Source organism: Schistocerca piceifrons, chromosome 4 (genome assembly GCF_021461385.2).
Source record: "Schistocerca piceifrons isolate TAMUIC-IGC-003096 chromosome 4, iqSchPice1.1, whole genome shotgun sequence".
Lineage (NCBI taxonomy): Eukaryota > Metazoa > Arthropoda > Insecta > Orthoptera > Acrididae > Schistocerca > Schistocerca piceifrons.
Window position 1 is genome coordinate 69,856,393 of NC_060141.1, and position 22,638 is coordinate 69,879,030.

Here is a 22,638-nt window from a genome sequence, read left to right on the forward strand (position 1 = left end):
CGTACCAAGTTATCAATGACATTCGACCAAGTCTCCAGTATACTTCATCCTTTTATCTGGAGGTATATTTACTCTCACCAAGAACTTTTAAAAAGTAAAGTATACTCCTTTACTTTTGGGATTTCTCAATAGAGATAATTTTATAAAGAATCAGAGCGCGGAAACTTTTTTTCGTATCGTGTACCTCGTGACAAGGAACGACATGCAGTCCAGTATCACATCGTTTACAGCACTAACGCCATTCTCTTCGCTTCTTATGTTTGCTATTTACAATTCTTCTTCTTACAGTTGTCTTATAGAAGATTCAAGAGCACTTGGAAAGCGCCTATCTGGAAGCTACAATGGATTCTCTCCATCTGATCAAAAACCACCTAGTGATACACTTCCCTGATGGTATTTCGCAAAAATCTCGCAAATGAGGCTTGGAAGATTCCTTGTGAACCTTGAAAGTAACATGAAAATTCAGTACGCACATGTGCAAAAAGAGTTTTTTTATACAATGTTCTGTTGAACTACGAAACGTGTCGCATTTGGCCATTACACTCATACATCCGTAATCCAACACCCATTTTGGTTTAATTTTTTCCCGAATTAATCTGGGGGTCCTTTCTCTCAGGTAGTATCATTTCGGCTCTTTAGAGTATAGTCAACACACAAAGCCTGCCGCACTTTTGTCACGACACTTCAAAGATGTCGTACAGAACTAAATAGTCTTTCTTCTATGTGCAGTGTTCATAATCGCTTTGATGTATGTTTCCTTTTCATGTGAAATGCACTTATTGCATTTGTTCCTCTATCATGCAAATATTGAAAGACAGATGCAATCGTGTACCAGTTGTCAACATACAGGGAAATAACCTCTTCTTAAGTAAGATTCCAGAAGTGTAGTCACAATATTACCAGCCTTTTCCAAATTTTGAAAACGTTCAGTAGAAACCATGTTTCACATCCAGACAGAACAAAATGCGGTGGCTTTTAAACGCAACGTATCTTTTGAAAGCAAAGCCTTCATTTACTAAAACGTTTTGGAATGGAGTTAGGAACGTTTCAAGCTTCCGTACAGGTGCGGAACTACTGATATTTTTCGCAGCTTATTTTGAGCGTCAACGCTGTTGCTACAGAAATAGAGCCAGCTTAACAAGAACCGTAAAGAAAAATTATGAGACCAAAAGCCAGAGTTCTGAGGAGAGGATCATTTGACTAATATTCACTACTTTTAAATGTTATGGTCATGGCAAGGGTTGCTACCAAGAAAGAATAGATTTGCGCTGTATTTGTATCTTTCCTGGCATTCAAACGGGTTTTCTGATAAAGAGTAGAATCTTGAACAGTGATGTCGGAATACCTGTTAGTTACGTCTACAATAATTAAGACAAATTTTTCTGCCAACAGTACCGAAAAAACTTACAGCGCACAAGAATTTTCTGTGGGTGCAAGATTCACACCTATATTAAATTCATAAACCCTAGGGCTTAGTTCCTTTCTGTATCACAGGATATTATGCAACGGATCTGCAGTTTTTCACTCTTGGCATACGTTACAGCACTTCAATGTGTCGGTCGTACTAATGGAAGGCAATAGCGGACAACGAAGGAAAACGACTTTTTCACCATTGAGATGAAGTTGGGTAAGAATGATCAAAAGGCTCAATGTCCTCAGTTCCAGGCCAAGAACAAGAAAATTCAGCGTTATCTTTTTCCATAGGAATGGTTTCTGTTTCCTCGGAAATTAGCACGTGCTTAAGTACACATGTTCAAAGACAATGAGACAGTTAAAATAAACTGTGGAGGCTGACAAAAGACGTCATCGAAACTTTATGTTTGCTATCTGTGAGACAGTAGAATAGCTGTTAAGGGTATAGCAGCTCTAAAAACCGTTTGGTCGTTTAACTACATCGCAATTACTCATTAATAAAACTCCGAAACGTGAATGTCCCACGTCAGCACCCCTGGTCCGCTCAGTTCCTGTCGCGCTGCGCAGATTGTGCACTGATATCGATATTGCTAGCAATGAAAGGGTTAAAATGGATCAAAGGGCACGCACAGTTCACAGCATCCGCAGTATTCAGCGGTTTTTCACGTTAAGTGAAGTGAAAGCGTCGAAAGGTGATTACAATCTGCCAGCAGTGTATGTGACATTCATCCGATTGCTGCTATCATCTATCGATTATGACTGTAGCATATTGCTCCAAAAACGGCGTTTGCGTTTCCACTGAACTGCGGCAATGCGAATAATAGAATGATATGCCACTCTGTTTGTAGTAGCACAGCTCGAAAAGGTCGTGTCAGCCTTGCGTCACAAAACCCAGACTGACTGACGACACAGATGTTACGTCAATCAATCCACATTAAAAAAGCGGCCTGTAAGTTCCTTGCAGCACCCTTATGATAGAATTCTGATATTCAGCAACGAATATTTATATATAAAACTTTGTTTACTGCTCTATTTGTGGGGTCCTGCCCACTCGTCGCGTATAGGGTGCCTAAAGGATGTTGCGTTCTCGGAATACTGTACGACAGTTCAAGCAAATCACATTATAATTATTATTACAATAAAGAAGATAGACAATACTCAACTTCGAATTTACAAATGTGTCGCAAGCGATAGGCTACATGCAAACAGTCAATGTCTTTCGCTATTGATAATGTCCATACAAGCAATGGATTTGGATCACTAATAACTGCTATCGTAGCGCTCTGTGCTAGGCTGGGTCTCTTAGACCCGCCGCCCCCCCACCCCCACCCCGCCCCCCGCTCCCGAGGCTGAATTAGTTACTCCCGCTGTCTGCGTCTAGTGTAAACCATGAAATTTCTCAAATCTCGAATATGTATGAAAAGTCTGCGAGTCGTGTAACTTAGGCGAGACGTCGGGACCAGTCCGGTATTCACCCAGTGTGATGTGGAAAACCGGCTAAAAACCACATCCGGGCTGACCGGCACACTTGCCCCCGCCTTTAATCCACCGGGCGGATTCGAACAGGGGCCAGCGGGCCTACCCGAGTCCAGGAAGCAACACATTAGCGCTCTCGGCTAACCTGGCGGGTCGTCACTTTATTCACTACAGTAATACAAAAAAAGAATTTCATTTCACGCTTAAAAAGAAGCTCGTAGAGTCACTAATAGTTCCCATGCGTGTCTATAGTGGTACTATTCTGCAAGGACTTTCGTACGCTAGCTCGATCCGTCCACCCCTGGCGATGAAACCTCGTATGCGATATATTTCTGACGTTCGCTATTTCGATACACCACTACTGTCGTCCGCCACCGGTAGCTCAGTGATCAGTGCGACAGACTGTCAATTCTAAGGGCCCGGGTTCGATTCCTAGCTGGGTCGGAGATTTTCTCCACTCAGGGACTGGGTGCTGTGTTGTCCTAATCATCATCATTTCATCCCCATCGACACGCAACTCGCCGAAGTGGCGTCAAATCGAAAGACTTGCACCCGGCGAACGGTCTACCCGACGGGAGGCCCTAATCACACGACATTTCTTTTACCACTACTGCCTACGAGTAATGGCTACGTGCCTATATTCTATTGTCTTCTCAAACACTGCACTCCCTCTTATTTACCTTTAACATTTACACTGTTATCCGAACGGCACAACAGAAAACACTCGTCCTCAACAAAGTAAGATCCTCTCGTAAATTAGAGATATCTGAGTCCTTGCAAACTTCAAATGACAGTTAATGGCCCTCCTTCTGTCACTAGAGCCATCTCACCCATATACTGTCAGCGGCTCAATTTCGTCAATCCTCCCTCCCCCACAACTTTTCCCTCTCCCATTTGGCAGAGTTACTTATTTAAGTAATATTCTTTCCTTACATCCACTCTCACTGTCATTTCAGTCTTCTCTTTCCTTATCCCTTCCGCTTCAGTAATACTAAACAAGTATTCAAATTTGCTAAACTAATCTATATCATTGTTAATGCCCTTTATTATTATTATTATTATTAGTAGTAGTATTATTATTTCTTTCCTTTCTCAGACGTTATGTCTGGTTAAAAATGGAAAGTGACGCGGACCTTGATCAGCGTGACTTTCTTTTAACTGTACGGTATATGTTACATTGCATTTAGGAACTTTCGGGTAATTGAACATGTATCAATAATTACAGATTTCTGTAGCTGTGTATATACGTTTGCATGTGGCTGTATTGCGTTGATGTACTGGTGGATATTGTGTGGTATGACTCCCGTAGTTGATAGTGTAAATAGTATAATGTCAACTTTATCCTGATGCCACATGTCCTTGACTTCCTCAGCCAGCTGGATGTATTTTTCAATTTTTTCCCCTGTTTTCTTCTGCCTACTTGTTGTATAGGGTACGGATATTTCGATTAGTTGTGTTAATTTCTTCTTTGTATTGGTGAGTATGATGTCAGGTTTGTTATGTGGTGTTGTTTTGTTTGTTATAATGATTCTGTTCCAGTATAATTTGTATTCATCATTCTCCAGTACATTTTGTGGTGCATACTTGTATGTGGGAACGTGTTGTTTTATTAGTTTATGTTGTATGGCAAGTTGTTGATGTATTATTTTTGCTACATTGTCATGTCTTCTGGTGTATTCTGTATTTGCTAGTATTGTACATCCGCTTGTGATGTGATCTACTGTTTCTATTCGTTGTTTGCAAAGTCTGCATTTATCTGTTGTTGCATTGGGATCTTTAATAATATGCTTGCTGTAATATCTGGTGTTCATTGTTTGATCCTGTATTGCAGTCATGAATCCTTCCGTCTTACTGTATATATTGCCTTTTCGTAGCCATGTGTTGGATGCGTCTTGATCGATGTGTGGCTGTGTTAGATGATACAGGTGCTTGCCATGTAGCTTTTCTTTTTCCAATTTACTTTCTTCGTACCTGTTGATGTTATGTGACCTAAAGGGTTGTAGAAGTGGTTATGAAACTGCAATGGTGTAGCCGATGTATTTATATGAGTGATTGCTTTGTGTATTTTGCTAGTTTCTGCTCGTTCCATAAAGAATTTCCTTAAATTGTCTACCTGTCCATTATGTAGTTTTTTTTATGTCGATAAATCCCCTTCCTCCTTCCTTTCTGCTTAATGTGAATCTTCCTGTTGCTGAATGTATGTGATGTATTCTATATTTGTGGCATTGTGATCCTGTAAGTGTATTGAGTGCTTCTAGGTCTGTGTTACTCCATTTCACTACTCCAAATGAGTAGGTCAATATTGGTATAGCATAAGTATTTATAGCTTTTTATATACACTAAGATGGTATCTGTTCTTTCGGACATGTCCGAAAGAACAGATATCATCGGTGACCATGCATCTCGTTAGAATGAAATTACAATGAAATGAACGCCCTTAGCTGCTTACAGGTGTTGACATACGTCAACGGGGACAGATGAAAATGTGTCCCCCGACCGGGACTCGAACCCGGGATCTGCTGCTTACATGGCAGACGCTCTATCCATCTGCCCACTGAGGACACAGAGGATAGTGCGACTGCAGGGATTATAATGGGCGGGGGCACTACGAATGTAGTGCGGGACAATACGTTGAAAATGTGGGTTTCGCGGGAGGCGTGCCAGAGATAAATCCCTGGAGTCGCATTATCCTCTGTGTCCTCGGTGGCTCAGATGGATAGAGCATCTGCCATGTAAGCAGGACATCCCGGGTTCGAGTCCCGGTCGGCGCACACCTTTTCATCTGTCCCCGTTGACGTATGTCAACGCCTGTAAGCAGCTATGTGTGTTCATTTCATTGTAATTTTATAGCTTTTGTCTTGTTTCTTCCTGTCAATTCCGTTTTCATTATTTTTGTTAGTCTTTGTCTATATTTTTCTTTTAGTTCTTCTTTAATATTTGTATTATATATTCCTATTTTTGTCTGTATCCTAGATATTTATAGGCATCTGTTTTTTCCATCGCTTCTATGCAGTCGCTGTGGTTATTCAATATGTAATCTTCTTGGTTAGTGTGTTTTCCCTTGACTATCCTATTTTTCTTACATGTGTCTGTTCCAAAAGCCATATTTATATCATTGCTGAATACTTCTGTTCTCTTTAGTAATTGGGTGAGTTGTTGATTTGTTGCTGCCAGTCGTTTTAGATCATCCATGTATAGCAAATGTGTGATTTTGTGTTGGTATGTTCCAGTAATATTATAGCCATAATTTGTATTGTTTAGCATGTTGGATAGTGGGTTCAGAGCAAGGCAGAACCAGAAAGGATTTATTATTATTATTACTATTATTATTATATTACTGTTATTATTATTGTTATTCCCGTGAATGTGTTTGTAATATCTTTAGTATCTTCGGCATGTGCTGTTCCTGGTCAGATGTAAGAGAGGGCCTTAAAGCCCTTATCTGGTCAGGCTAAATAAGCCATAAATAAATAAATAAGCTTCGTTATCTTAATGCTCCCAGTCCGGGTTACACTATCTGGTAGAAAGTATCAGGATGCAACTATGTAACGTAGAATTGACAACCAGATTTCACAAGAGGTGGACACGCCAATACAGAGGGATTCGGATAGTATTGTGTTGTCAATAGAAAAGCAGTAACAGCAGAATGGGAGGCCAGAAGTTCACGGGGACTTCGACCATGGGGTACCCATTGTTTGTTACATGAGTAACAAAACCATAAGAGACACTTAAACCTTTCTAAATCTGCGCAGGTGACCTGTTGCTAGCGTAGCTGAGAAGTGATGATGGAGACGGTTGTATGGGCGTACGACGGGAAGGTCTTCAGCGCCCGCTCAGTAACAGATTGAGACGAGTGTCAAGAAAATACTCAGAACATTAAGATAAAACAGAACGAAAAACACAGGTAACATGCTTGGAAAAATATATGCCTACCCACACCGAAACGTGGGACGATGCACGCTGTCAGCAATAAAACATGGACAACACAATAAGAAAGTTGTAGAGGGAGCTAAAACAATGTCGCAGATGGAAGTGGCTGGCTGACCGCAAGGAAAAAAGGGTGGAGCCAGCCACTTTGCAATACACTAAAATCTCCAACCTAAAAGTTTAGGCCAGAGTCCAGACACATCACAAAACTTTAAAACCCTAGACACACACGTCTCATCATTGGCTAATTCACAGGACCGATCCCCAGCAACTTGTGCTTCTACCCATGCATCACGGTATGAAATGCAGTCTGTTAAAATGTGGTGGACAGAGATGTGCACACCACAAGCATCACAAAACGGGGGATCTGCTCGCCGTAATAGAAAGCCATGTGTGAGAGGTCAGTACCCAATCCGAAGACGCGTGAGGCTCACTTCCTCCCGTCTGAGCAACCCGCAGGAGGAACGCCACGGCCGAGTTGTTGACTTCACCAACCGCAGTTTATTAGCCGTCACCGCCAGACATTCTTCTTGCCACAACTCCATACACTTCTTGTGGAGCTCAGAAATGACAGACTGCAAGAGAATAGGACACTGGACCACATCATGCTCTCTGCAGGCCTCCTTCGCAGCCCGTTCGGCCTGTTCATTGCCCCATATTCCTACATGACCAGGCACCGAGCATAAGGACACCTCCTTACCCCGCCGTTGGAGCATGTACAGTTGGTCATACGTATATCAGATGGACCATCTCCTCAGTTGGGTACAGATTCTGCAATGATTTTAAGGCACTAAGGGAATCGGAGCAGAAGAAAAATCAATTGCCTCGAACACGATTCATCTGCTATAGTGCCTTCAGGATCGCGTGGAGCTCAGCTGCGAAAACGGTATATTCATGAGGGAGGTGAATCAGGGTAACATGATCAGGGAACACTACAGAACAGCCAAGGAAATTCTCTTGTTTGGAGCCATCAGTGTAAAAGACGGTAAAACCGTGATGCACATTTAAAATGTTAAAAAAACAGAGATTGGAATGTAAAATCTGGTGTGGAAACGCGAAGAAATAATTGCGGATAAAAGAACAAGGCAGACGTCGTACAATGACGGTCAGGACTCGTGGAACGTTGCGGAAGGTGGTTGCAAAAAATCGTGAAATCAGCAGACTCGCTCCTGAGTTCCAAACTGCTACCAGCAGTCTAACCGGCACGATGAATGTGAGTAGGGGGTTAAGGAGGATGGTCTACAATGGTTGAGCAGCTCGACATAATCAACACATTCATGTCGTCAACGCTGAACGACGCTTGAGGTAGCGTAAAGAGCAACACCATGAGATTGTGGACAACTGGAAACCAGTGGCTGAATGTGATGAATCAACACACATCCTGTGGCAATCCGATGGAACGATTTGGGTGTGACTAAGGCCTGGAGAACGTTATCCTCATCGTGTGTAATGCCAATAGTGCGGCCGATGTGGCCGTGCGGTTAAAAGCGCTTCAGTCTGGAACCGCGTGACCGCTACTGTCGCAGGTTCGAATCCTGCCTCGGGCATGGATGTGTGTGATGTCCTTAGGTTAGTTAGGTTTAAGTAGTTCTAAGTTCTAGGGGACTTATGACCACAGCAGTTGAGTCCCATAGTGTTCAGAGCCATTTGAACCATTTGAACCAATAGTGAATTACGGGAGAGGTACTGTTAAGATCAGGTTACGTTTCTCGTGCTTACGAATTGGTCACCGTATTGCACTCAACAAGACGCTATATGCGGAAGGATATGAACACATTTTACAGAATTTTGCACTGCCATGATTGCGGCAGTATGCTAAAACACCCTATCATTCTATCATTAAGCAGCATCTCTGAGGCAATGGTCTGTGGAGAGTAACATTCCTGAAATTGACTGACTGGTGTGCCCAGAGTCCAGACCTGAACCCAGCGGAACACTTACGGGATGAGATAGACTGTTTTCATAATGGACGAAAAATTAGTTTCGCCCTTAGTAAAAGTGACAAAAGTTGCAAGTCATCACAGCTCTGAAACTATCACACATGTAAGTAACATTTTTTTAAAATGCTTTCTTCTTAAATTTGTCAACTCCATGCAGAATTTCAGTTAATTCTTGTGATGGGTAGACATTGGTACAACTCGAGTCGGTATAGCTTCTAACGTATTTCTTGGTAGGATTACCTGTCAACCGTAACAAAACATTGAATAATTGTGTTAAACAGCTCAGTTTATTTTCTTATTCATTACTACAAATAAACAAGACATTTGAACGTGAATGTCTCTATAATGTGTTATCTTAAAACATTGTTAGTTCCGCGCGTCATTTACAGCGGACTGCAAAGTTTACACTTGAGAGCTTCATCTCAAGTTTGTACGAAAATGGAGTAAGTGAGAAACGAAAGCAAGCCCCAACACAGTCTGAACCACAATTAATACAGCATAGCAAAATCAGCTGGTCGTGGCGTTACAATTACTGTGTAGCTGTCTTCCGAGTATATAAACAACGCGATTCGGTATGCGATTATACGGAAGTGCTTCCCACTGTGTTAGCGAATTGGAAAAGAATTCAAACTTCTGGTTCTTATAAAATGGAGTCAATATTATGCATATTTTTTTGCCAAAAATGGCTAATCATATCATGTAGTAAATATAGGCCGTATTAATCGAATCGGGACTTTCCGGTGGTAATGGAAAACTCTCAGCTATTGTGTAATGAAAGATGTTGTATCGCATCCACAGTGAAGCCGACGTAAACGCTATCTATCAGGTTCTGTCAAGTGAAAATTCTAAACAGCCCTGGTATATTACAAGAAGACATCAGTTGATGAGTGAAGGTGCCAGTGCTGCTGTCTCCTTCCACACCTTTCCTTAGCCTTCATAACACTATGTGTCAACCAAGATCGTAAGAGATGGAAAAGAGCCACCGTGGTACAACAACCGAATTAGAAAGCTGCTACGGAAGCAAAGGGAACTTCACAACAAACATAACCATAGCCAAAGCCTTGCAGACAAACAAAAATTACGCGAAGCGAAATGTAGTGTGAGAAGGGCTATGCGAATGGCGTTCAACGAATTCGAAAGGAAAGTTCAATGTACTGACTTGGCAGAAAATCCAAAGAAATTTTGGTCTTATGTCAAAGCGGTAGGTGCATCAAAACAAAATGCCCACTCTGTGACCAAAATGGTACTGAAACAGAGAATGACAGACTAAAGGCCGAAATATTGTATGTCTTTTTCCAAAGCTGTTTCACAGAGGAAGACTGCACTATAGTTCCTTCTTTAGATTGTCTCACAGATGACAAAATGGTAGATATCGAAATAGATGACAGAGTGATAGAAACACAATTAAAATCGCTCGAAAGAGGAAAGGCCGCTGGACCTGATGGGATACCAGTTCGATTTTACACAGAGTACGCAAAGGAACTTATCCCCTTCTTGCAGCGGTGTACCATAGGTCTCTAGAAGAGCGTAGCGTTCCAAAAGATTAGAAAAGGGCAAAAGTCATCCCCGTTTTCAAGAAGAGGCGTCGAACAGACGTACAAAACTATAGACCTGTATCTCTAACGTCGATCAGTTGTAGAATTTTGGAAGACGTATTATGTTCAAGTATAATGACTTCTCTGGAGACTAGAAATCTACTCTGTAGGAATCAGCATGGGTTTCGAAAAAGACGATCGTGTGAAACCCAGCTAGCGCTATTCGTCCACGAGACTCAGAGAGCCATAGACACGGGTTCCCAGGTAGATGCCGTGTTTCTTGACTTCCCCAATGCGTTTGATAGAGTTCAGCACAGTCGTTTAATGAAGAAAGTAAGAGGATATGAGCATATGGACTATCACACCAACTGTGTGATTGGATTGAAGAGTTCCTAGATAACAGAACAAATCATGTCATTCTCAATGGAGAGAACTCTTCCGAAGTAGGAGTGGTTTCACGTGTGCCACAGGGGAGTGTCGTAGGACCGTTGCTATTCACAATATATATAAATCACCTTGAGGATAACATCAGAAGTTCACTGAAGCTTTTTGCGGATGATGCTGTAGTATATCGAGAGGTCGTAACAATGGAAAATTGTACTGAAATGCAGGACGATCTGCAACGAATTGACGCATGGTGCAGGGAATGGCAATTGAATCTCAATGTAGGCAAGTGTAATGTGCTGCGAATACACAGAAAGAAAGATCCTTTATCGCTTAGCTAAAATATAGCAGGTCAGCAACTGGAAATAGTTAATTCCGAAGCCGGCCGGAGTGGTCGAGTGGTCCTAGGCGCCATAGTCTGGAACCGCGCGACCGCTACGGTCGCAGGTTCGAATCCTTCCTCGGGCATGGATGTGTGTGATGTCCTTGACGTCCTTAGTTTAATTATGATTAAGTAGTTCTAAGTTCTACGGGACTGATGACCTTAGAAGTTAAGTCCCATGGTGCTCAGAGCCATTTTAACCATTTTCATTTTTAGTTAATTCCATAAATTATCTGAGAGTAGGCATTAGGAGTGATCTAAAATTGAATGACCATATAAAATTAATCGTCGGTAAAGCACATATCAGACTGAGATTCATTGGAAGAATCCTAAAGAAATGCAGTCTGAAAACAAAGAAAGTTGGTTACAACACTGGTTCGCCCACAGCTCACCGGTGTGGGATCCGTACTAGAGAGGGTTGATAGAAGAGGTAGAGAAGATCCAACGGGTAGCGGCACGCTTCGTTACAGGATCATTTAGTAATCGCGGAAGCGTTACGGAGATGACAGATAAACTCCATTGGAAGACTCTGCAAGAGAGACGCTCAGTAGATCGGTACGGGCTTTTGTTGAAGTTTCGAGAAAATAGCTTCACCGAGGAGTCAAGCAGTATATTGCTCCCTCCTACGTATATCTCGCGAAGAGATCATGAGGATAAAATCAGAGAGATTAGAGCCCAGACAGAGGCATACCGACAATTTTGTTTCCACGAACAATACGGGACTGGAATAGAAGGGAGGACCGATAGAGGTACTCAAGGTACCCTCCGCCACACACCGTCGGGTGATATGCGGTGTATGGATGTAGATAGTGCTCTTTATAGAGTTCCGTTCGCCTTCCTCGGCGAACGGCGAAACCCCCAAGAAAACTCCTACTTTATGTCGGCTGCATTAAGATCACGAGTGCTGCCGACCTCAGTGATGTAGCAGCTCTAGCCCTACGTTACAGTGACGGCCCTATTGTTTTTTATTGAGTCTCAGTTCAACTGACAAAAAAAAAACATTATGAGCAACGAAGCCACCCCTGGTCTCTTCAATGCCCTTTTACTAAATCTTGTTATCCCCGTGTGCTGTTTATACTATACCTGCTGCAGTTCATCAGCAAGCATGCACACCTAAGGTAGTAGCATTGCATGGCAGACCAGTAAACATTTACCCTCCGGCATCCCTACTCCTGGTGGTGGCCTTCTTCTTCTGCTTCTTCTTCTTCTTCTTCCTCCTCTCTTCCTGCTTTTCCCGTGCTTCTAAGACGCAGTATATAGCTCGACTGGTAATATATTGGCCCGATTTTTATTGGAATTATTTTTTATACATGAAAGTAACTTTTCAGGTAACAAGACATCGAAAAAAATTGAAATTTTTTAAGACTATTTCGAAAAATTTTGGACATATTGGCAGTTGATTTCCACATTATTTTGTCTGGTGATCCATCAATCAGATCTCACTAGAATGAATTATTCGTGATATGACAGTAGTAGTGTTTACAGCCAACACTGCAGTTATGAAAAAAAACTGCTGAAATCTTAACAGTTCACCCTGTTGTGCCCACGGCATCGATTTAACAGCACAAGACTGTTTCAAAGTGGAATCATTTGCCGAAATTTTATTAGAAACAAAGGCTACTGTGAATTTCTTTCACAACTTTACAGTAGCCAGTGACAAACTGCGCAATGCTCCAAAAAGAGCAGCAAAAAAAAAAAAAAAAAAAAAAAAAAACTGAAACAAGAGGTACCGACTCGATGGAACAGCTTATACTACATGCTCAAAAGAATTTTAGAAGTACGAAGTGATTAATGAAAGTTCAAAAGCACCGCCTTCCCTCGCAACAGAAAATTACTTAGCTATACAAAAGGTAATAGGTGTTCATGGACCTTCTGAAGTAGCGACAACAACAATCTTAGGGGAGTCATACGTCACTTATTCCTTAATTATACGTCTTGTACGAGTTACTACTTTAGAGCTGCCAGACTTCGAAAGCACCTTAACAACTAATGAAGCACGATGAGTTCTGGATTCCTTTATTAAATCAATCAGATAATGACTTGAAACCATTTGAAACACAGACTGTTAATACGCTTGAGACATTAGTAGATTATAGATTTTCAAAACTCGATTTCAGGGCGTTTCAAGAAGTCGACAATGCTGCGCAATTACTTCGAGAAGCGTATACTACTGTTATCGCATCAACATCAAGAATAGTACTTGAAACAGAAGCATCTTTGAGCAGTGCTAAAACGTCTAGTCATACCTCTACAAGTTTGCAATCGGACGATCTACTTTTTTTTGCTCAATCAGCAACAGAGTAACATCGTTGTCGTTACACCAGTCAGCGATTCCTTAATTAACCTACATCAGTATTCTGAAAAACCTCTAACGGACAAGCATGCCTTTGTATTATAATACTGGGAAAAATCTGACAGTATGTTGCGTGTCATGGCCTTAAATATTTGTACTGTCCAGCAACTTCATTTCTTGCAGAGAGGGTTTTCTCCAAGGCAAGAGAAATAGTTAATGAAAAACGCAGCAGACTACAGGAAAACGTGTTTACTTTATAAAAAAATTTTAGGTACTTTCTCATGTATTTTAAGTAATAAAAATTCTTGAAAATTTTTTTCATTTCAAACACCTGCCCAAAGCTATACGTAGTTAACCGATATATCGATAGTTTTTAATTACATCACCGACAATATCGCATGTGTCAGCTATCGATGTTTAGGTAACACTATGCTAACGCAATTTTATTGACATTTCTTCAAAGATGTATAGCATAGGCGATTTTAAGGAAGTAAAGAGAATTTGTTCAAGCTTTTTCACTATTAAGACGAAGTGAATTTTTAATATTTCAAGTGTTAAAATATTTTGTCTTAGTGTTAAAGTTTTTTTTAATACAGTTATTTTATTCCTTTCACATCAATCAGCTTCTGTTTCCTTATATCAAGTTTCAGATATATAGTTTTGATTTCCCGAGTTTCTCAGTAACAGAACACTGACAATGATCATTGCAGCAATGAGAATTTGTTTGCAGAAAAGTTTTGTGGATGTCCCTCTAGTTTAAAGCACGCACTGCGCACCACATTGCCAGTAATGCGATTTTTTTTTAGGTATCATAGCAGCAGCTGCAGTAGTCTGGATATAGCAGCAGCAAAGCATTTATTGATTGCGCAAACAGGTAGACCATTTATGATTTACGTGTGAGACAAAGAACATTTCAACAGTGACATAACGTTTCAGACAGGGCGTCTTGTCACGGTCCGCGCGGCTCCCCCCCCCCCCCCCTCCCCCCGCCCTCCCCCGCCCGTCGGAGGTTCGAGTCCTCCCTCGGGAATGGGTGTGTGTGTCGTGCTTAGCCTTAGTTGGCTTAAGTTAGACAAAGTAGTGTGTAAGCTTAGGCACCGCCGATGATGACGTCGTGTGGCTAGGGCCTCCCGTCGGGTAGACCGTTCGCCAGGTGCAAGTCTTTCGATTTGACGCCACTTCGGCGACTTGCGCGTCGATGGGGATGTAATGATGATGAGGTGAACAACACAACACCCAGTCCCTGAGCGAAGAAAATCTCCGACCCAGCGGGGAATGGAACCCGGGCCCTTAGGATTGACATGCCGGACAGAGACCGCTGACCACAGCAGTTTGGTCCCATAAGACCTAACTACAAAGAAATTTCAGACAGGGAAGATTTGGTAGTGATTTAAATTTCATATTTTTCTCGTCGTCAGATTGCTTCTATCATTGCTAACAGCTTAATTTTCTTAAATTTAACACAACGGTCTGCATCTCGCCACGAGCGTTGCAGCACACGTTTGAAGTTGCATTTCTGATTAACTTTTGCATTGCTGATCGCTTTTCAAGCATTACGAGATTATTTACAAACTGAAATACGAGCTTAACTGTTTTTCTAATAACGAATTTAGCTTCACATTGCCACACAGTCAAAGTACCAGTAAATATAACTATACATTACTATACAACAAAAACTAATTACTCACTTTCAACATGGCTCCAAGAGATCAAAATCGTTTTTATGGGATAGATTCCCACAGAAATTACCAGAGCGTCTACGTTAGCCTCCAGAATGGACTATACTGATGTGACAAGATTCTTGCACCTCGCTCTGAATCGCCTGATGTCTACAACCGTTTCGACCTACTGGCGCCATGTTGGCGGTTTCCTTAACATATGAACACTTCCGCAACAAATAATCCATTTGCGTTCCTGCGACTGAGTTACGTATTCCTCCTATTTCATACCGCTTTATAGTATTGACCTACATATTTAAATGACGCTACATCCTCCAAAGGTTTACCACTAACAGTGTAATTAGATGTTGTTGGGTTACTACTGCTTATTAGGTGCATTGTATTTCAGTTGTGCACATTCAAAAAACTCTGCTACTCGTTAAAGCATGTAGAGATACTAAGTTGTTCTGAATTACCTTATAACACACCAGTAAAGATAGTGTCCTGTTGTCAACAGCATAGTCAAATGACATGTTAATGATCAGCACTCTATCTGATAAACAATCACTCTACCGAGAAATGTAGTCACTCACATGAGATGTTACGCTAACATCACGTAATGCCACCTCTACCGCCTCTAGCTGAAAAATGGCCAGTGTTCGGCGAGGAGGTAACATCAAGCATCCCATATAAAAATATAGTAACGCACTGCAGGTTAAATCCCGCAGAGCGACCAAATAGCGTGACGTTGAACGCTACAGTTCATCCACTACTCCAAATAATTCCAGACACTTTCTTTCAGATTAATACCGAGTGATTCAGTAGGCCTGGCGAGGTCAGATGGGGCCCCTGGGTGTTCATCAACCAAGAACAATCTTATGCAGTGGTTTCAATACGGCTGTTGTCATTTTAGTTTTTAAGACGTGAGTGTCCACAGCTTATTTATTATCAAGATGTAGAACAAAGGCTAACGTTGAAATACACCAATGGTCATTAATTTCAGTAAACCTAATAATTGACATCTAATTTCTTGTCGATACCATGTAACACCAAGAATATGGTTGAGTAATCAAAGGAATAGTACAACACCCTTAAACGTGTAATATTTATGTGTTTGTTTTCATCTACATGCAATATTATATATAAGATCATTATGTACATGGAAAATAGTTATCTGAACTAGTATGCTTGTTCACGTGTGTGACGAATGAGTGCCTATTCCTTACTGCACATACATCTTTCCGTACGAGCTCTGATTTCCCTTATTTCATCGTTGTGATCGTTCCGCCCTATGTAGGTCGGTGTCAACAAAACATTTCGCATTCGGAGGAGAAAGTTGGAGATTCGAAGTTCGTGAGAAGATTCCGTCGCAACGAAAAAGGCATTTCCTTTAATGATTTCCAGCCCAAATCCCGTATCATTTCTGTGACACTCTCTCCGATATTTCGCGATAATACAAAACGTGCTACCTTTCTTTGAACTTTTCCCATGTACTCCGTCAGTCCTACCTGGTAAGGATCCCACACCGCGCAGCAGTACTCTAAAAGAGGACGGACAAACGTAGTGTAGGCAGTCTCCTTAGTAGGTCTGTAACATTTTCTAAGTGTCCTGCCAATAAAACGCAGCCTTTGGTTAGCCTTCCCCACATCATTTTCTATGAGTTATTTTCAATTTAAGTTGTTCGTAATTGTAATACCTAGGTTTTTAGTTGAATTTACGGCTTTTAGATTAGACTGATTTATCGTGTAACCGAATTTTAACTTCTTCCTTTTAGTACTCATGTGGGTGACCTCATACTTTACGATATTTAGGGTCAACTTCCACTTTTCCCACCATTCAGATATTTGTTCTAAATCGCTTGCAGTTTGGTTTGATCTTCTGATGACTTTATTAATCGATAAACGACAGCGTCATCTGCAAACAACTGAAGACGGCTCCTCAGATTGTCTCCCAAATCGTTTATATAGATAAGGAACAGCAAAGGGCCTGTAACACTACCTTGGGGAACGCCAGATATGACTTCTATGTTACTCGATGACTTTCCGTCAATTACTACGAACTGTGACTTCTCTGACAAGGAAATAACAAATCCAGTCACATAACTGAAACGATATTCCATAAGCACGCAATTTTACTACGAGCCGCTTGTGTGGTACAGTGTAAAAAGCCTTCCGGAAATCCAGTAATACGGAATCGATGTGAAATCCCTTGTCAATAGCACTCAGCACTTAATGTGAATAAAGAGCTAATTGTGTTTCACAGGAATGATATTTCCTAAACCCATGTTGACTGTGTGTCAATAGACCGTTTCCTTCGAGGTAATTCATAATGTTCGAACACAATACATGTTCTAAAATCCTGCTGCATATCGACGTTAACGATATGGGTCTGTAATTTAGTGGATTACTCCTACTACCTTTCTTGAATATTGGTGTGAGCTGTGCAACTTTCCAGTCTTTGGGTACGGATCTTTGGCGAACTGTTGTATATGATTGTTAAGTATGGAGCTAATGCATCAGCGTACTCGGAAAGGAACCTAATTGGTATACAGTCTGGACTAGAAGACTTGCTTTTATTAAGTGATCTGAGTTGCTTCATTACTCCGAGGGTATTTACTTCTACGTTACTCATGTTGGCAGCTGTTCGCGATTCGAATTCTGGAATATTTACTTCGTCTTCTTTTGTGAAGGCATTTCGGAAGGCTGTGTTTAGTAAATCTCCTTTGGCAGCACTGTCTTCCGTAGTATCTCCATTGTTATCACGCAGAGAAGACATTGATTGTTTCTTGCCGCTAACATACTTCACATACGACCAGAATCTCTTTGGATTTTCTGCCAGGTTTCGAGACAAAGTTTCGTTATGGAAACTGTTATAGGCGTCTCGCATTGAACTCCGCGCTAAGTTTAGAGCTTTTGTAAAGCATCGCCCATCTTGGGGATTTTGCGTATGTTTTAATTTGGCATGTTTCTTTCGTTGTTTCTGCAACAGTATTCTAACCCGTTTTGTGTACCAAGGAATATCCGCTCCGTCGTTTGTTTGTTTATTTGGTATACACCTCTCAATTGCTGCCGATACTATTTTTTTGAATTTATGCCACATATGGCCTACACTTGTGTTATTAATTTGGAATGAGTGGAGATTGTTCCTCAGGAAGATGTCAAGTGAATTTTTATCTGCTTTTTTGAACAGGTATATGTTTCGCTTATTTTTCGAGGATTTGGGAATTACAATATTCAATCTCGCTACGACAACTCTGTGTTCACAAAACCCTATATCGGTTTTGGTGCTGGTAATTAAGTCAGGATTATTTGTTGCTAAGAGGTCAAGTGTGTTCTCACAACCTTAACTATTCCCGTGGGCTCATGAACTAACTGCTCGAAATAATTTTCAGAGAATGGGTTTAGCACAATTTCGGATGATATTTTATGCTTACCTCCGGGATTAAACATGTACTTTCGCCAACATATCGAGGGCAAATTAAAGTCACCCCCAACTATTATCGTATGAATTGGGTACGGGTTTGAAATCAAACTCAACCTCTGTCCTGGGTTTCTCCAGACACGTCTTCGCTAGTCACCGGGGTTCAACCAAACTTTGGCGCAAGTCGAGGAATCTGCAGCCTACGCGGTCGCAAAACAATTAAAACTGATTAAAATTCCTCATAATAGTTAGCAAAAGAAATATACTCAAAACAGCAGCAAACATTTACGCAGAATTGGTGGAAATGTACAAGACAAACATATCTGTTGCAACAGTGAAAAGGTAACTGATTTATGCCGGCTTGAAAGGACGTGTGGCAGCGAGGAAACCCACTCTGAAGCCGGTAAATAGAAATAAGAGACTCGAATTGGCTAGAAAACATAGTAAGCGTACACATGAAGAGGGTGAGAAAGTGTTATTCACAGACGAATCGAAATCCAAGATTTTTGATACCAGAAAGAATACATTTGTTCATGGATTTGAAGGAAAAAGGCTAGCCCAGCTGTACATTCAGCCAGCCGTTAAATACAGTCGCTCTTCCATTACTGTTTTGATGGTATTTTCCAAGAAACAGAGTTGGCGACATTGTGGAAATAGAAAGGTGTATGGGCCAGAAACAATACCAGCGCATACATCATTATTATAAGATATGTGTACTGCGCTTCATAGCAAAAGGGTTCACATTACAACACAGTAATAACCCAAAACATCGGTCTACGTTCTGTAAGAAGTGCAATGTATCAGAGGAAAAAGAGGATGCACTGAAAGACATGATGCAAGCCTCCGAAAGCCATGACAAAATCCTATGAAAATGGTGTGGAATGTAGTGGACAAAGTTCATAAAAGAAGCAAGGAATACCGACGGAATACTGTTAAGGATGTGTGGAATCATATAGAACCGCAATGAATTATTCATCTTGGCGTTGATCGACAGTTCGCCCTGATAGTTGAGTGGTCACTGTGACGGATTGCCGTCCTACGGGCCCGGGTTCGATTCCTGGCTGGGTCGGGGATCTTCTCCGCTCGGGGACTTGGTGTTGTGTTATATCCATCATCATTTCATCCCCATCCGGCGCGCAGGTCGCCCATTGTGGCGTCGAGTGTGATCAGACCTGCACCAAGGCGGCCGGACCTGCCCCACAAGGGGCCTCCTGGCCAATGACGCCAAACGCTCATTTCTATTTTTCCATTGAGTGACAGAGTTGTTGGATGCCTTCCTCAGGGATATCGTGCCAGATTCTATCCGACTGGGGCTTTAGATTGTCGTTTTCCCCAGATGGTTGGACTGCCCTTCCCACAATGCATCAAACATTCTGATTTAGGAAGAGGTCCTGCGACCTTGTTGGCCAACATAGAGTTTGCAAGCACAAAGATAAGCAATGGACACCCCGGCCGTGTGCGGTCGGGCATTATCTTACTGAAATGTAGGCACAGCATGGGTTACCATGAAGCACAACAGAACGGACTGTAGAACAACATCAGCGTACTGCTGTGCTGTAAGTGTGCCATAGATGATAACAAAAGGACTCGTACTGAGGAAAGAAATGGCATCCCAGACAGTCACTGCTGGATGTCAGGCCGTATGGTGGTCGACAGTCAGGTTTTACTGGCATCGTTATTGTTCCATTTCTTTTGTTGTTCAGTCATCAACCTTGTAAACGCACATAAATAAAAGTTGCGTTTCTGAAAAATTGCGAATTGTCAGTCACTACAGTGACCACCCGACCTCAGGACGTATGGGCATCATTTCACCTTCGATTCGCCACATGTTGAAAACACTTACCACAGCACTTCTCAAACACCAGGCAAGTCGTGCAGTTTCCAAAATGTTGGTGCCGATCCTCCTAGCTATCACTATTTGTCCTGTGTCAGACTCAGATAGTGCACCTTTCGCAATCTACACGCGAACGTCATACCCACTGGTACTACATGCACCGTGCATGTGTCTGACTAGCAGAAATTGCTCGCCAGGTGGTGCTGCTATCACTTGGACGCGTATACGTCAATAGTAAGTCAGTCATGATGTTCTGGCTGATCAATGTGTATGTTATGAACAAATATTGCTTATGTTTGGCATTTTTATTCCTATAATCACAAGCAGATTTGTTCAAGAATACTGCACCGTTAAGAATCATATTTAATGTTCTTAATACTCGTAATATGCCAGCTATCAAAGGTAAGTTTTCCCATATGTTTGGCGTTTAATTGAGTCTGTAATCATAAACAATGCAAGAACAAAAGCAAAAGTAATTGTAATAGTTGTAATGGTAATGCACTTGATTTGCACTCAGATCTGCAATTGTTTACACACTGAAACGGTAAATCGAGTGAACTGAATACCATCTCGCATGCCAAAGAGAGCGACTTTTTCCCTAAACGAGAGTACGCCATGGTCGCTCAGAATACCCCTCGTTAATGTGAAAAGTTCTGGCTATGGTATTCCTGTCACATCCGAATTATTCACGCTGCGTGCCCAGATGGGACGGCCGCAGCAGGCGACAAATGCTCTGCCGTCAGCTCCCTCCCACCCCCTCCCCTGCCCCCCGCGGCAGTAGCTCACCCCCTGCAGCGCTGTAGCTTCGTTATTCGCTTTCTCGCTGCTGATTGCCTCTCCAGGGACTCATCCCATGGAGGGCCCACTCTATCCACTGTCGAGAAGCACGTGTCAGAGATCATTAGCATACCTATAGGGCGGAAAAGAGCTCTGTTGCCTCAGAAATTCGGTTTTTCTCCGCATAAAGAAATGGGCAGCTATAGTTTCAAATAATTTACGACCGCTGTATTCAAAGTGCATAGAAAGTACGCTGTCACGTTAAGCGATAAGATACTTATTTAGTCGTAGTGCTGCTAGACTATTTCGCATCAAACCCCTAGCTACCGTATCCTTGCGTTTCAGTACGTCGCCTCATTCTTAACTCTACACCCCACATCCAACTGACCTTTTTACTATACATGATGTCCGACAATGCCCAAACCCTCTTAACTTCGTACAACTGGGGAAATAAATAACTGTTTTATTGGTATACCTGCTTTGAACCTGACGAAAACATTGTTAAAAAATGGTTTAAATGGCTCTGAGCACTATGGGACATGACTAAGGTCATCAGTCCCCTTGAACTTAGCACTACTTAAACCTAACTAACCTAATGACGTCACACACATCCATGCCCGAGGCAGGATTCGAAACTGCGACCGTAGCAGTCTCGCGGTTTCATACTGAAGCGCCTAGAACCGCTCGGCCACACCGGCCGGCAAACATTGTTCTTTGTATATAATTGTTTAACACTAGAAGTACCGGACTTCGCCATACCCCTCATTTTGACCCACAGTAGCAAACCAGCGTTTTACTGGTATTTGTGTGATGTTTTTGGGTGCCGCCATGTTAATAATACGTTCAGGAAGACTTTAAAGTGTCGCAAAGCATAATTTCGTCGCCGATGTGACTAGGGCACAGTAAAAAGAAAAAAAATCAAAAAGAATTTGGAAGACACATTGTCTTATTTTAAGTTTTACCTCAGTCTTTCATCAGTCATCATTGACACAAGTAAAATAGTGTGACACTGTTCTTTTTTTTCAATAAGAAGATTGAAAGAGAGTGAAAACATACTATTTATATGAGTGTAATAATATTTTTACTTATATAGACACATAAGGTAGTAAGTGAGTATTTATAAAAGAGTCTAAAATGCAGTCCGTGACTGAAATGTTGTACGTGTTTTCTTGTTTATTTCAATACAGGAACAAAAACACGAGAAAAAAGAATTTCACTCTAGAATTATAAATACTTAGGAACGAAATTGTTGACAGAATTGTCTAAGGTTGTATGGGTTCACAGTTCAGACTTTCGAAAAGAGTTTTGGCTTGGCAGCCTTTGCGTTTATACTTGTTGCACCTGGAACAGAGGCGTGATATTTTATTTCCTTTTTTTTTCTTTGCGGGATACCTCAGTTTGACGAAGCTTTCTATTTCCTATAAGGGGATATTGGTTCCTCTCTGCAGTTTGTATAGGCCAGTTAGCTCATCTGCTACTCTAAGGATAGAGTTTCACCGAGAAATCATCATATGGGTTAGTGACTCAAAAACTGTTCAAAATGGCTCTGAGCACTATGGGACTCAACTGCTGAGGTCATTAGTCCCCTAGAACTTAGAA